This window comes from Ovis canadensis, chromosome 2, assembly GCF_042477335.2.
Source record: "Ovis canadensis isolate MfBH-ARS-UI-01 breed Bighorn chromosome 2, ARS-UI_OviCan_v2, whole genome shotgun sequence".
Lineage (NCBI taxonomy): Eukaryota > Metazoa > Chordata > Mammalia > Artiodactyla > Bovidae > Ovis > Ovis canadensis.
Window position 1 is genome coordinate 220,495,561 of NC_091246.1, and position 6,067 is coordinate 220,501,627.

The following is a 6,067-nucleotide window of genomic DNA, read 5'->3' on the forward strand; positions in this document are numbered from 1 at the left end:
GTCGTCAGTTAGCTATAGCGCAGCTTTTGTATTTGGGAAGAACTTCTGTGAATCGTCATGAGAAGAAAAAAACAAAAACCAAAAACGTTCTTTCTACAAACAGTCGCGTGTAGCATCTTTCTTGACCACAGTTGCAAAAAGAGGGAATAGAGACTTCTATAATTAAAGGGAAAAGGAAAATGAAAGGAGCTGAAAATACTGAACTGTGTAGTCTGGGTGGCTTAAGTTTGAAAACACGTGAAATTTTCAGCACTGCCAAACAGCATTTCTGAGAAACCATATCACAGATTGTGTAGAAAATCAATGCTGAAAGAGTAGGAGCAGGCGCTGTACTCCTACTCCTTTGAAGAATCCCAGAAATAGTTGCTGAGGTTTTTTTTTTTTTTTCCCTCTGCTGAGGGAAGAGAAATGATACATTGAAAATAAAATCGTCAACTGTATCTTAAGCATCACTGTATATCTGGGAAATTTTGGATAATGTCTTTAGATTCGGAGACTGGGAAGGAATTTTTTTCATACTGATACACACTAAATCATGGACATCCTGTGACTTGTATAAACTTTATATAATATTTTTATGAATTACTTTTTTAAAGTTTACTTCATTTGTTGGATTTATTAAACAGCTGTACCAAGAAGCTTATTTTTTAAATCATGGGAAATGGTGGTTGGTGCTGTGCTGCAAACAAGATTAAGCAGTTTTCATTGGCGACCAAATCATTTGGGCTCAGGCTAACAACACCTTTTAAGACGATTTTAAGAACAGCTGTGAGTTATGTGATGGTAAAGCAGGTTTTTGGTGTATTTTTTTAACCTGTCAATTATCTAAATGAAAGTGATTTTCCTAAAGTTATATTTGGGAAAGACCATAGAACTCCACAAATCATTCTAATCATCCAAATAGCAAAAATTTTAATCTTAAATTATCATACAAGATTGAAATGTTCATAATATATAAAATTCCCAGTATACAAAGGGTAACAAATTTCTAGACTAACCCGAAGTATTGAAAGTTGTGGAGGTCCTTAGAAAAGATGAATTAAAACATGTTCAGAATTAAGATGAAGTGTCTGGATAATTTAAGCAATTTAATTCTGTAGTAGAAGTGGATTCGTTGTGAAGTTCTAAGGAATCATCTTCAAGTTCCCCAAAGCCACCACAGCTGATACAGTCTTTGCCCCTGGCTCATTAGAGCTTAATTTAGCTCCCTTGAAAGCCTATCCTTCTCCTGAGTTACTTTCATTGGCTTCCTAATCACCAGAGGCACACTCTCTCCCTCTAGTGGCTAAGTATTCAGACACTTGACATTTGATGGCCCTGTCTCCCCAAGGATGGGGGATTTGGGTAGGAGGCAGTGATTCCCAAATTTTAAAATGGCAAAGATCTCATGGTCACTTGTGAGAATTAGATCATTTGGGGAAACTTCCCTCTTAACATCCGATGTTCCTTTCTCATTTGAAGATAATGGTATATCAAACTCATGCCAAAGAAGTCAAGATTATGTTTACATACAAAGACTAGGGTTCCGTTTCATCCTTTGCAGTCAAATAATCCTGGCTCTGAAACTCAACAATTCCACTTTGGGAAGGAAAAGAAAGAAAGTGAAGTCTCTCAGTCATGTCCTACTCTTTGTGACCCCCATGGACTGTAGCCTGCCAGGCTCCTCCATCCATGGAATTTTCCAGGCAAGGATACTGGAATGGGTTGCCATTTCCTTCTCCAGGGACTGAAACCTTTGTATAAACTAGAAATTCCCTTTGTTCACAGTTTTTCTCAACATTGTCTGTGTAGGTCAAAGGATATCTATATTTCCAGCCTTTGCCATAACTGCACACGTTTTTAAAGTACTTTTATAGTTATACTTTGCACAAAAATGTATCCTAAGAAAGTACAGTAGTATGTTCATTGGCTACTATATCCAGTTGGATAAATTTTCACTTTGGGGGCGGGTTGAGGAGTTAGGGAGAAAACGTACCCCACCCCCACCATTTTTCATATAGCTAGTTCTTTGTCCTCCCTTCTATCCCATCCTTTGAAACTCCCTCCAGACACTGATCCCTGTCTTACACTGGCATATTTCTTTCATTATACATTGTGTAAATGTTACTCATTTGTTAAGTTTTTAAAAGAAAATCTCTGCCCCCGCCTCCCGCTAGAATGTCATCTTTTTAAGGACAGAGATTATGTCTGTCCTGCTAACTGTTGTTTTCTCAGAATTAGCACAGGATTTGACAGGAGTTAGTACTCAGTAATTATTAAATGGTTGAATATGGAGCTAGCCCCATACTCGCCTAGCTTTCATGTGTTAATCTGTTTTTAAGGGCCAAAAAGTATACAAGATCAAAAATACACTCTTAATTCCATAAATAATTTGATCAATTCTTGGCTCATAAGTCATGTTACAAATAACGTTAACAGGTCGACTCTGTCTTATGACCCATGTGAAGAATGTGGATACCTTAGTAGATAATATAAAGTTTTACACGTATGAATAGCAAAATTGGTTAAAATAATTTTGAGTAAAATACATTTATATGACCTCTCTGTTTCATAAATTATTTCATGTTAATACCTGATAGTTCATAAACCAAACTATCAAAGAATGCAACAGATTTATTTCTATAATTACTAAGTACAGTTAGCAAAGAACATTTTTAAAAGGCAGAGTGGATTAAGGGTGGTTACATCATGAGATATTGATATTGTTCTCTTCATAGAATTAATTTTGTCTGTTTTAGATTTAAAAGTCCTAGTACCCTTTAAAAGAATTAGAATAAAAGTTCATTTTTGTTTATTCAAGCAATTAACTTTATGTTTTTAAGTTTGGGTTTTATTTTTAGCAGAGGGAAGAAAGGGACAATTTGAAACAGTGCAGTCTTTCCTAAGATCAAAGAAGACATTTTTGGAAACCAATTATATACTGATTTTTTTGTTGTTGTTTAGTTGGTTTTATTGTGGTAGATATAGAACATAATCCACCAGAGAAGGTGCCCTAAAATTATTTGAATTCCTGAAAAAGTTAAGTTTGCCAAGCACACACAGGCACAGTGTTTTAAATCTGATTGCTTGTTTTATTTTGTCAGGTGGTGGTGTACTCTTTGAAGTTTTGTTCTCTTTTTAAGCAGGATATGGAACAATGGTCTCACTTTCTCCTGTCGACCTTGATTGGCACTATGAAGAAGCAAGGAAGCCATAAATGGAACCATAGTTTCACAGAAGACATCCTAAGATCAAATCCATTTCATAAGTAATGTGTGGTAATGTCTTCCAACTTTGCCTCTGTGACCACAGTGATGGTCTGGGGTCTGTCCTGCTGGCATGTGAGTCCCACATGGTAGGGGTCTTCTCATTCCATTCACCTTGAACAGTAGTTTCTTTCAACAGTTCTTGAGAGTGTCACTTTGCAGTTTGATAAGGCTCTTGTGCAAATACCCATGTCCCTAGAAAAGGTAACATTATGACTTAAATTCACAGTCCAGTAGAATATCAGATTTCTTCTAGAAAGCACATTTTGATTTCGAGCAGGTGAGAAGCTATCTCTATCCCAAATGAGAATTATAAATCGTGGGAGTTAAACTAAGACCAACGGGATAAGACAGGAGAGATTTCTGGGGAAAAGAAAATGAAAGTATACATTTCTAAATATGTCATTAAAAACTTCCATAATTGCTTTAAAATGTAGATGTGTTCAGCATTTGAAGAAATGAGTACCATCAGTGCAAAAAATGAAGGAACTTTGGACAAGTGCGGATAGATGACGCTTGTAACACAATTCCAACAGGCATGGGGAAGAAGATTCTTCTAGCAAGTCATGAAATTATCGAACAAAGAAAGTATATTGAGGTTATTGGAAACCTCCAATTAAAATATTAGTACACGGAAATAAAAAGATGATTCAAATTTTGAAGACACAGCTCATGAATGGAGGATAACAGTAACAGGAGAATACATTGTCTCAGGAGCATTACTTTAGATACAGAATAATAAACACCCTCTGAGTGTAAGAGGAAAATAAAAAGTGATCATTTGACTTTGGAATTGGAAGGTGAACGTACGGCCAACTAGCCTAGAGATCTATAGCATCAATAGTTGGATTCTGCTGGAGATATTCACAGTCTAAAGCAAAGTGATGGCAGGTTGCATCTCAAGAGAAATATTTGGTAGTCAAACCATTGCCAATAAGCATATGATCCTTATTTTTTTTAATACTGTGAAAAGCTCACAGAATTATATGCCTGGTGTTTGTGAGAAGCCTCAGCTCTTTGTAAAATTGTTTCACGGTCTAGCAAAGTTTAATCACAGGTTTAAATAATCCTGTATGTATGTGTGCATGCTCAGTTCTGTTCGACTCTTTGTGACCCATGGAACTGTGGCCTGCCAGGCTCCTCTGTCCATGGAATTTTCCAGGCAAGAATACTAGACTGGGTTGCCATTTCCTCCTCCAGGGTTCCTTCCCGACCCAGGGGTTGAACCCAAGTCTCAGGTCTCCCACATTGGTAGGCAGATTCTTTACCACTGCGTTACCTGAGAACCCTCCAGACAATCCTGTATCCATGGAAGAAAGTAGCACTCATTAGCAATAGAAAGTGTAGGAAAGAATCCAGGGATTCAGCCTTCCTCTTTTTATAGCCAGATGGTGGCAACCTAGGGAATTAAGAGCCTTACAGGGATGGGTATGGGAAGCCTTTTCCTCCCTGATGAATCTGAAAGAGGGCCTGAGGTATGGAAGGAGGGAACTGAATCAAAGTCACTCTCAGGTAGTAAAGTCAAATGTCATCTAGTTTTCATGGCTTGTGGTTTAGAGAAAGGTTAGCTCAAAATAGAGGCTAGTTTGGCATTCTAAAATGTCCCAAGACATGAAATATGAAGATGAGAATAGCACCATCAGAATCTCTCCCCCAGCAGCTCTACTCAAGCTTCTGTACCTTTAATAAAGGTATAGAAAATTTGACGTCATGGTGAGGTGCTAGACACCAGGGAAAGTCCCACTTAGTAGACTAAGGATATCATCAAATGTCCTATAACCGTATTCCAGAAACTGCTTCACTGGAAAACTGTCTTTCAAGTGTACTATTTTTGAGAAATAAATCTTCATGCAGAATTTACAGCACTTTATTTTTTATTATATTTTTTATTCTACCTTGTTCTGCTGCTGCTGCTAAGTCGCTTCAGTCATGTCCGACTCTGTGCGACCCCATAGATGGCAGCCCACCAGGTTCCCCTGTCCCTGGGATTCTCCAGGCAAGAACACTGGAGTGGGTTGCCATTTCCTTCTCCAATGCATGAAAGTGAAAAGTGAAGGTGAAGTCGCTTAGTTGTGCCCGACTCTTAGCGACCCCATGGACCACAGCCCACCAGGCTCCTCCGTCCATGGGATTTTCCAGGCAAGAGTACTGGAGTGGGGTGCCATTGCCTTCTCTGCTGTCTTGTTCTAGACTGATTTGAAGTGGCTTATAAGGATATATATTTATATAATTTATATAATTGTATGTACTCAATTTATATAATTGCATGTGCTCAGTTGCTCATTCATGTCTGACTCTTTGCAACCCCCATGGACTGTAACTTACCAGGCTCCTCTGTCCATGGAATTTTCCAGGCAAGAATACTGGAGTAGGTTGCCATTTCTTCTTTAGGGGATCTTCCCAAACCAGGGAATGAACCCACATCTCTTGCATTGCCTGTTTTGGCAAGTGGATCCTTTAACAATAACACCATATATTTACATTTATATAATTAGTAAATTATACATAGTATTATATTTACATATATGATATTAAATTTAGAGGTACAAGAAGAAAATAAAACATGTGAAAACATAAAGTGAGAATAGTACTAAAGCTACATATAATTCCCATGTAAACATTTCCTTAAGTCAGGCCACAAACTGTGTAGCTTTCTAGCAGCCAACTCAAAAACAAAACTAAGCAGCAAACAAGGTACTCAGGTACATTTTTCATGACACCTGTGATAAAAACTGAGCAATTATTCAGCAACAGTACTATTATTTGTGGTTCTAATAAAAAGAATATAATGTAATGCAGTACTTTAAATTGATGATTCAACT

General features: G+C 37.5%; 1 long non-coding RNA gene across 1 annotated transcript; it reads left to right on the plus strand.

The window, feature by feature from the left end:
• The first annotated feature begins 1,543 nt into the window (after window positions 1-1,543).
• On the plus strand, window positions 1,544-5,110 carry LOC138434182 (uncharacterized). The gene is made up of 3 exons (XR_011254673.1): window positions 1,544-1,685; window positions 3,126-3,320; window positions 3,683-5,110. It is a non-coding gene; the product is annotated as an uncharacterized lncRNA (long non-coding RNA).
• The last annotated feature ends 957 nt before the right edge of the window (window positions 5,111-6,067 follow it).